The sequence below is a fragment of the Paramisgurnus dabryanus genome, chromosome 18 (assembly GCF_030506205.2).
Source record: "Paramisgurnus dabryanus chromosome 18, PD_genome_1.1, whole genome shotgun sequence".
Taxonomy (NCBI): Eukaryota; Metazoa; Chordata; class Actinopteri; order Cypriniformes; family Cobitidae; genus Paramisgurnus; species Paramisgurnus dabryanus.
In genome coordinates, this window is record NC_133354.1 from 27535368 (window position 1) to 27545143 (window position 9776).

Genomic DNA, 9776 nt, shown 5'->3' on the forward strand with positions numbered 1-9776 from the left:
AACGAACCATGACGTAGGTGGAGAGCCCCGCGCGGGTGCGATGCCTCTAATTAGCATATGAATAGCAGCGAAACCTCTGCCGGCCAGTTAGAGCGTCTCTGGCCTAATTAGCATGTGAATAGCAGCAAAACTAGAGTAATGGCCCACTTGAATGTAATCACTCAGTATTGGCTGAAGCCACAACTTTTAAACAAGTAAAATCCCCCGTGAATGGTTGGCAGATGACTTCAAGCCAATCACAAGGGATTTTTCTTGTTTAAAAGTAGTGGCTTCAGCCAATACGGAGTGAGTAAATTCAAGTCGGGCCGTTACTCTAAAGAGGGGGGTTATTGGGCACCCTGGCTCATTATAAATGTAAACCCCAATAATAATAATAATAATAATAAATAATTTATGTTATCATTTTTTATATATTAATGTCATTGTGCTATGTACTACATTATTCACAACATCAAGGAATATAAGAGAAAACAAAGAGGTTTATTTATAAACACACAGCTGTTTATTCAAAGAAAGAGCTTTATTTATAAACACACAACTATGTACAAAGCAGCATAATGTCTCTTATATTGTACTCCAAACACGTCAAAAAGTGCCTAAGATGTTCGGGAAAGATCCCTAAAAATCTTTTTCAAAGTGTTGAAAAAAAACCTCAAAAACGTTGTAAAAAAGTCACTTTTTCACGCGTATATGGTGAGTTGCCCGGTACTTTGGTATCGCCTCTAATCTGGATTGCAGCGTGGCACAGAGCTCGGAGAGTTCCAGGCTGCGAGAGGGCGGTGGCCGCACAATCCATCCAGACACCCCGCCAACAATGCCGTATTCCTCATCAGATATGAGATCTATGGTGGCGCACTTCCAAATGTCCATCTCATCCTCAGCCAACACACTTCGTCTCGCTTCCAGCAACTGTAATACAATCAATAAGGACAATAAGTGACCTGAAAAATACTCACATTGACAAAAAACTGATCTAATATAATAAATCTTACGCTTTTTCTTCTGGATCGACTCCGAGCTAAACTTTTCGCATTTTCCGCCTGCGATGCGAGTTCAGGTTGTTTGTATCTGAAACTCCGGCGTACCGACTCATAATAGGTCTTACGGGCAGCTGGAAAACAATTAAATGAGACTGGTATTAATAAAAAGAGTCACGGTACAATTAAACAAGAAATGAGGAAAAACATTAGAAGTTATACTTACAAACAATGTCGTCATTCTCAGCAGTAAATCTGGACTTGCTAAAATAGCCCCAAGCAAATCGGAGGTCACGGCTTTGTTATGAGGCGACGTTAGTCTGTGAAAACAAAATGTGTGGGTTTAAGCTCGGATCTATTAACGTATCTATTTCCTTATACAAGTATAAAAACATATTCTTTAAATCGTAACGTTACCTTTGCTCTGGTTCATAGCGCCTGCAGTGTGCCTCAGAGACGCCGTACAGCCTCCTGTAAATTACAAGACAAAAAACACCTCTTAGTTATAAAACACACAGCTTGGGCTACTTCAAAAAATATGCTTATACATAAAATTATTCTTACCGCAATCTTGGGATTGTGCACCCGTCTGCTCTTCTTGGAGAGTTACAAACTAGTGATGGGTCGTTCGCGAACGAGCGGCTCTAAGAGCTGATTCTTTGTAGCGAACGGGCAGAGCCTAATCTTCAGACGCATGCAGGGGAGCCGGCTCTTCTAAGGGAGCCGATCCAGAAGAGCCGAATCTATGAAAAGAGCCGGACTGCCATCACTAAAATGTAGAGCCAGCGCTTGAGCCGAAAGAGCCGAATCAATGGAAAGAGCCGGACTGCCCATCACTATTACAAACACCAAACCAAACGTCTGTTACGCTTGTCGACACTCAGACACTGCTGTGTGAGCCGTGTGACCATGACCTCGCACATGATTGGACGAAGGCGAGAAGCCTGTCGGGCTCCTCCAATCACATGCGAGGTTATTGATATAAGGAAAATCTTGTGAGACGTGTGCGCATGCGTATGATATAAACAACAAACGCGATCTGCCGGAAGCTCTGTGTGAAATCAACACAGTGTGCTGTCAGTTGAAAGATGTAAGTCCCAAGACTGAAGAAACGACCTCGGCGCTTCTGTAAACATTGCAACACTGAAGTGTGTCATACACAGTATTTTGACCACAGAAAGCGCTATTTAAAAAATGGAGTTTGGGAGAAAAAAATCCAAAAGGGCTACGTCAGATAACGTACAGAGCCTGCTGCTACCCAGTCATGAATCCGCTGTGAGTGATGTCCCGTCATGTGTAAAGACCCGGAAGATAACTTTACTGGAGTTAGAGAGATTGGTGAAAGTGAAATGCACTCCGAGGACCCAGAAAAAGAAGTGATTGAAGAATTTGAAGAAACGCACCCAGCGAATTTCAGTTCAGACAACGGTGAGCATAAATACATATTTTTTATATAAGCTTGGCTTGCTTTACGTATGTTATCATTTTAAACAATACTAAAACATATCAGCAAGTAAAGTAAAATAAAATCAACAAGTTAAACAAAAACGTTGGAGTTAAATGTGGTTGATTATCACTGTTGTTGTTATTTTAATAGTAAATTATAATTTAATAGGAATATCGCGTTATAATGCATAACGTTATCTTCTGTTTGTTGTTTTTCAGACGAAACAGCAGGTGACCAAAGCATTCGTCTTTTCCTGGACATCTCCTGTTGTGTGGTAAGCATGAAATTACATTTGGATATACTAGTATAAAGTTCAATACATGCTAATCCAGAGCTGAAATGGGAAAACCTAACAATTTTCACCCACATGATTGTTTTCCACTCTTAAATTTCTGTTAGTTAACTAATGAAAGCAACTAAAGTATAAACACACTTTATAAAGTATTAAAAAATCCTAAAATGAAGTTGAAGTGGATGAAGTTCCCACAAAGTACTTAACTGGTTCATTGCACTAAAGCTAGCTGTTTGAGATGCACATGATCTTTTTCAACTACAGTTTTCAAATCTTTTCATACTCAAATGGCCCTATTGATGAGAAATGAACATATTAATTATGTTCTTTTTAAATCTCAAATGACCATATTAACGATGATCTTTTCAATCTCAAATGGCCACATTTATGATGGACTTTTCAATCTCAAATGGCCACATTCATGATGGACTTTTCAATCTCAAATGGCCATATTAACGATGGGCTTTTCCATCTCTAATGGTCTAATGGTGGTGCTGAGTATGTGCATTGCATGTGTTTTAAATATGTCCTTTAAAATTTCATAGGATGACTATGTGGATGAAGAGGGGGAAATCCTTGCTGAGGAGCAGAGTGAACCCTATCCTCACATACAAGATGGGGAGGAGCATGGAAGTGATCAGGCCAGAAGTGAAAAACCAGAACACTTGTTAATGAAACTTTTGGGCATGATGAAATTGACTGGTATCCTCCGTGACGACTTCTTACAGTATGTGGGTTGTCCAAAATGTATGACAGTGTACATGCTTACTGAAACCTATGAGCTCAGACGGGATGGTACAAAGGTTTGCAGGACTTGTGGTCACATCCCATTCTATAATCACCCACAGCAGAGGTCTGCATTAAGGAAGAAATGTGGCTCTGCCTTGCTAAGCAAGACTACATATTTGAGCAGTGAAGAGTATGTCCATCCAACACGTTCTTACTGATACAAGAGTGTTGTGCAGTCTCTGGGAGGACTTGTTAAAAGACTTGGATTTGAAGAGAAATTAGATGAAAGGCGAAGCGGGAAATGCCAAAGGGTGTGTTAGGAGATGTATATGATGGACAAGTATGGCAGGATTACCAGTATGTGAATTCAATAACTGTAGTCATGCCACTATGCACAGTATTTGAGCTGTGATGTAATTGCACAAGTTTCCTTGCTTCATTCCCTTCCAGACAGACATTTTGTTGTTTGACATGTTGTTTGCATAGAATGCACAAATTGAGCCTGATTAAAACTCTGTTAAAACAATTAAAATTGTTGAAATAAATTGTTTTGTGTATCTTTTTTTTTACCTAACATTGGTTATTGCTAATGACATACAGAGATATTAATATATACTGTTAGCCTGGACAAACTGAATCTACTTAAAGGGATAGTTAAAAAAAATTAGGGAAAAATATTTTGAAAGTATTGTGATGAAGAAAATATTTTGATAAATGATTGTCATTAAACCTAAAGATGATTTTGAATTACTCTGTCCAACATCTCCGCTTAGTAAACTGAGTTGAAAGATTTTCTATTTTTAATTCATTTATAATTATAATTCTCTTAGTGTTATAAATGGTATTATAACACAAAACTCATGACTAAGTCAGTCATTGAATAAACTTGATTCTCCACTGAACACACACAAAACTGCGAAAAATACAATACAATGTGCTGTTTATGTCAATAAACACTGATCACCTGAACGGTGACTTTCATTAACAAAAAAGGTAATTTATAATTTAAAACTAGACAACATGAATAATATTAGAGCATAAACCTCTATGACATTTTAACAAATATTTAAGTAGTTAAAGTTCTTATTAGTTCTTAATTCTGTAAAAAAGCTTAAATAATAATATTCAGGGACAAAGGATTATGGGTATAATATATTTTTAAGTATATGTCCAAAACTCAAAATATTAAGTAATGTTTACATCATTAAGACAATATCTGGGTTAACAGTGTAGCATACTTTGAAAATAATCAATTCAAGCTACAATTTAAGAGTTTGTAATTTGGCTACTGATACCAGAGATTTTATTAAAATCAAAGTTTAAAACCTCTCAGAATGTCACCTGAGTAAAACTCCCCCAGCTGCTACCCTGATTTGCATTTGTATAGCTCACACCATGTTCATTTACATGTTAAAGCCTCCCCTAGAATTAGGGGAAGGGGGGACAACTTCAGAGCAAGACCCACGGCAACTTCTGACAACTTACGGCAGTTTTCGGTGTTGGCTGCAAATTGTCATGCGCAGTCGTATACTTGGAGTTTCACAACAATCTACAGTGCCACATTCTGACGAAAATCCCACTTTTCATGCAGTGGTAAGCAGAAACCTGTTGTATCGAATTCTGCTATTTGGATATATCAAATTAATTGTGTTGATAAGGAGCTCCGAACTGAAATTGATTATTTAAACAATAAGAATTGATCAGAGTAAAAAACCTTTTGAAATTTTTGAATTTTTTTTGTTAAATAAAAGGTTGAGGATTCCTTTAACGCATTAGGCGTTATAAAATACCAACTCGGGTTGAAGCCCGTAGGGGGTTGAGAAACCAATGGGTGGAGGGCCCAGGAACCATCTAATTGAGTACAGTATTAAATTTAAGGGTTATATATTGTAATTTATGGTTGGAGGCCATTAGTGCATTAGGCGCTATAAAGTACCAATTTGGGTGAAAGGCCCGTTAGGTGAAATTCCTACGAATACTGTTAATGGCGGTGTAAGTTAACAGAATTAAATATAAGGTTGAGGATTCCTTTAATACATTAGGTGTTATAAAATACCGACTCGGTTGTAGCCGTAGGGGGTGTACAGCAGCCCGTGAGGTGTAAGGCCTACGAATACTGGAAAAGAAAATTGACGTCTTACTGTTATTGTTGTGGTTTTGTCTGAGAAATTGTATTGTAATAGTATTTGTACCGTGTATTGTACGTTGATATATATTATGGCTGAATTTCAGAAAGAGTGTGATGAATATGTGTGTTCACTGGTGTATGTGCCATGGCAAAAAATAGTTCAATTAATGATGGCCCAAACTGATCCTAAAGATGTTAAGAAAAGACAGAAAGAGGTTGCATTAGTTAGGGGAAGTTGACAGTGGTGCAGCTGCAAAGCCAAAGGAAGTTAAACAAGGAAACAGTCAGCCAGACTCAAGTGTGACACCTACGGCTCCTCCTCCAGTTCCACCCCCAGTGAAATCGATCTACCCCTCCTTGCACACACCTCCTCCTTATGAGAAAGCCAAAGCCCCAATGCAACAGCCTGTTTTTCAAATCAATAGCGGTGAATTAAATGTAGATGTAGATTTTATTTGTGTGAAAATGTGTGATATAATGTCTGTTAAAACCATAAATGGGATTAAGCAAAACCTAGCAGAACGACAGAAGCGAAGCTTTGAAAGAAAAAACAACAGATTAGAGAAAAAGAGTAGAGACCAAGTTATTAAATGTGGAAATAAAGATGAACAATTGAAAAAGGACAGAAAATTGTTAAAAGGTGAATGATACAGATAAATTATACAAAAAAAGATTTAACAAAATGAAGAGGAGTCTTCAGCTGATGGTGGAAGGTGGTCACAAGATAAATTTTATTTTAAATTGAAAGGCAATATTTTGCAATGGGTTAAGTTAAACCTTGAAAGGCTGAAAGCTCTCATCCTTTGACATTCAAGAAAGCGAATAAAAGCTGGCAAGAAACAGACAATGAAAAACTGTGTGTGACATCAAAGTGTTGGAGTTGCAAAGAGAGGAGTAACTCATAAACTGGACTGAGAACACATTCTATTTGAATGGGACTATACTTGAACTCAAGCAGTGAAGGGGGCACTGCATATGGTCAGAGACATTTACAAGGATGAAACACCAAAAAGACTGAGTGGAATCCAGAAAGACTCACAAAGACAATACTGTTCTTGGAGGCAAGAGAAACTGGACAATATTTCACTGGACACTGAACTTTTTCATCTTCATACGGGCCTTTGAGTGAAAAAGGGGAAAGAGTAAACAGCCGTTCAATGTTTATTAAAGACCTTGTTACTATAGGGACACAGGCAATCTTTATGAGAAAATCAGCTAGACACATTTAAAGGCTGATCAAGAACTTTGTTGTTAGGTGTAACTACCTGTTCTGAAATCAAATCAGACTCCTATTAATCTGACAGGAAGAAATGCATAATTGAATTTGGTATCTACAGAGGAAGTCAGAATTCCACTGATGGTACTGAGCTAAAAAGCAAATATATATGGCATAGAACAGCTATGGCAGAAAGGAAATTAAAATGGATAAAAGAAATAAATTGAAAAAGAAAAAAGAACACCATAGAACACTATAAAAGGTAAACAAGAAAAGCTGTGACAATAGAAAAATAACTGATTATTGTAACAAACTTTGTATTTAAGGAAATTGCCAGCCCAGACGTCATATATGTGCATGAAGGTGTTCACATGGCAGATCTAATCACTGAGGGTGAGCCAAATGATTGGATACCATTGACTGATATAAAAATTATTATTATTATAATTAATTATAATTGTTATACCATTGACTGAAAAAGCAAATAAATTGAGAGATGGTTTGTTCGCGGTACCACTGACAACTACCCCACCGTTAATCACACTGTTTACAGATGGTTGTTGTTTCAGAGCAGCAAATGACACATTGAAGGCAGGCTTGGCTGTGGTTGAGCAAGTTGTGGGTGATTTTGTAACACGACTGAGTGGTAGATTGAAAGGTAAACGGTCAGCACAGAGAGCTGAAATGACAGCTGTTATCAAAGCCTTGCACTACACTGGTGAAGAGAGGGTGATTGTTTATAGTGAATCTGCATATGTGATTGGTGCAGTATATATGGAACTGCCATATGGCAGATAGGTGGGTTTGAAACCAGGAAAGGCCGGCCTATAGTAAATGCTAGCAAAGCCTGACACATACTACAGGCTGTGAAGGTACCTAATGACGTGGCTGTTGTCAACTGCCTAATAAACCACTTATATCCCCAACCATGGTTTCCCAAGACAAAGTTAGATCTGACAAAATTGACAAACACGCACTGGAATTGACATATAGTTTCGGGGCTGCTTATCAACCCAATGTTAGAGCAAAGATGAAATAATGAACCTGACTTTGACATTAAAACTTGACTTGACAAACTATGTGCACAGACAAAAATAACACGGCTTGACGCATTACCAATTGCATTAATGTCTATTCACTATTATGTTAACAGGATTTCTGGTTTCACAACCTTTGAATTGCTTACAGGTCGTCAGTTTCCAGGCCCACGGAACGCCTTGGTGTAGGATCCAATCCTGCCATTAACTAATGCTGTTTATTTCTAGAAACTAACTGCTATGATTGAACATTTTTCCTGCCAGGCTACCAAACAACGAAATTGTGAGAACGACCCAGCTGTTAAAAATGATGATTGGGTTTCTAACAGACACAGGTGTGGACCTGAGGACTCAGGTCCAAGAGAGGGAGAGTGTTGAAAGTGAAAGTGAATCAGCTGGAATACAGAGAGAACAAACAGGAAGTGAAACATCAGTGGTAACACATCAGTGGTAACACTCACACAACACCAACAACAAAGTCAACAAACACACTGTAAAATTGTGCATAAAAAAGGTGACATTTTTTCCAGCCCAGTAACAGAACCCCTAGCACACTGTGTGAGCACAGATTGTGCCTACGGAGCAGGTATAGCCGTACAGTTCAAAGCAAAGTACGGTACACAAAAGGTTGTAAGTCAAAACAAACACACAGGTGAATGTGCAGTTACCCATGAGGACGACGGCAGATTGATTTTTCATTTAATAATAAAACAAAATTGTACTGATTTACCAACATATGAGAATTTTACCTACAGCCTCAGATGTATGAGAGAGTGGTGTGAAAAAGAAAACATAACAAGTGTATCCACTCCCCGGCTGGGGTGTGGGTTAGATAAATTGGACTTCCATAAGGTGCTGGAAATCCTGACAGAAGTGTTTAGAGACCTGAATATCACAATTACCATATATTCATTATAACCTGGGTAACTACATACCATATTGACCTTTGAATTTTGATCTTTGAATTTCTTAAGTTTCTTATACAATTCTACAGTATTAATTTCATATTTAATTTTTCTTTTCCTTTTTGAATTTACGATTGTTATTTGAGTATTAGCCAATAGGCATAAGTGTATTTTTTCCACAGAGATGAAGCTATATGCAAATTGGAAGGTTCTGTGGGCCGTAGGAGTTATAACTGCAATTATAGTCACCATAATATTTGGCATAAACAATGGAGATCCCTGTGTAACAGACTGATAGTGTCTGCAATAGAGAAAAAAGAAAATCCACCCAAATACAGCATGCCGCTATTAGGCCTACAGAACCTGGATGAGGAGGAAGAAGAAAATGTGTGACCTCTTTCAGAGGTCAAGAGAGGGAATTGTGGGATTTTTATGTTGTTTTGTTGGTCGGTATGTCATGTTGTAGTTGATGTGTGCCGTTGTGCTTTCTGTGCTGAGATGTGTGAGTGGATGTCTGTGTGTGAAGTTGAAAGGCTGTTCCAGTTGAAGGTAGGAACAAAGCCCTGAAGAGAAAACACGCAGAACAGATGGTTTCAATAAACAAGTTGTTTGCTTTATAACTATGTTATATTCAGAGAAAGTGAAAATTAGTATGTTTAACTAATGAATGCATTTAACCAATTCATGAACAATGGAGTACTGTTGTGTTGTTGAATAATTATGTTTTACATATTTACTGCCTACATTTCATGCTGATTGCTAAAAGTGTTAAAGTTACAAAGATGTCCAAATAAGGACTGTGGAAATTGATTTTGTTCCATTTTTATATTTCTTTAATTGATCATTTTATTCTATAAACATTGTGTGTTTCATATATGCACTGAGCTATTATGTAGAAATGAGGTGTTTATGTTTGAGAGTGGAGAGTTACCAGTTTTTGTGTGTGTGCTGTAAGGAGGGTTAGCGAGGAATTTACGCCTGGTATAGATCAAGATAAGAGAGAGGCCTGAGGGGGAAAGCAAACAGGCAAATATGTCATTAACTA

At 37.8% G+C, this 9776-nt stretch overlaps 1 long non-coding RNA gene across 2 annotated transcripts; it reads right to left on the minus strand.

Moving 5' to 3' along the window:
* Positions 1-501: 501 nt before the first annotated feature.
* Positions 502-1591, minus strand: LOC135776957 (uncharacterized). Of its 2 annotated transcripts, XR_010544242.1 has the most exons (5): positions 1542-1591; positions 1395-1448; positions 1204-1297; positions 993-1111; positions 502-909 (listed from the first exon to the last, which is right to left on the minus strand). It is a non-coding gene; the product is annotated as an uncharacterized lncRNA (long non-coding RNA). The 2 variants fall into 2 exon arrangements; XR_010544241.2 differs by having other exon boundaries at positions 1395-1584.
* Between the last annotated feature and the right edge of the window lie 8185 nt (positions 1592-9776).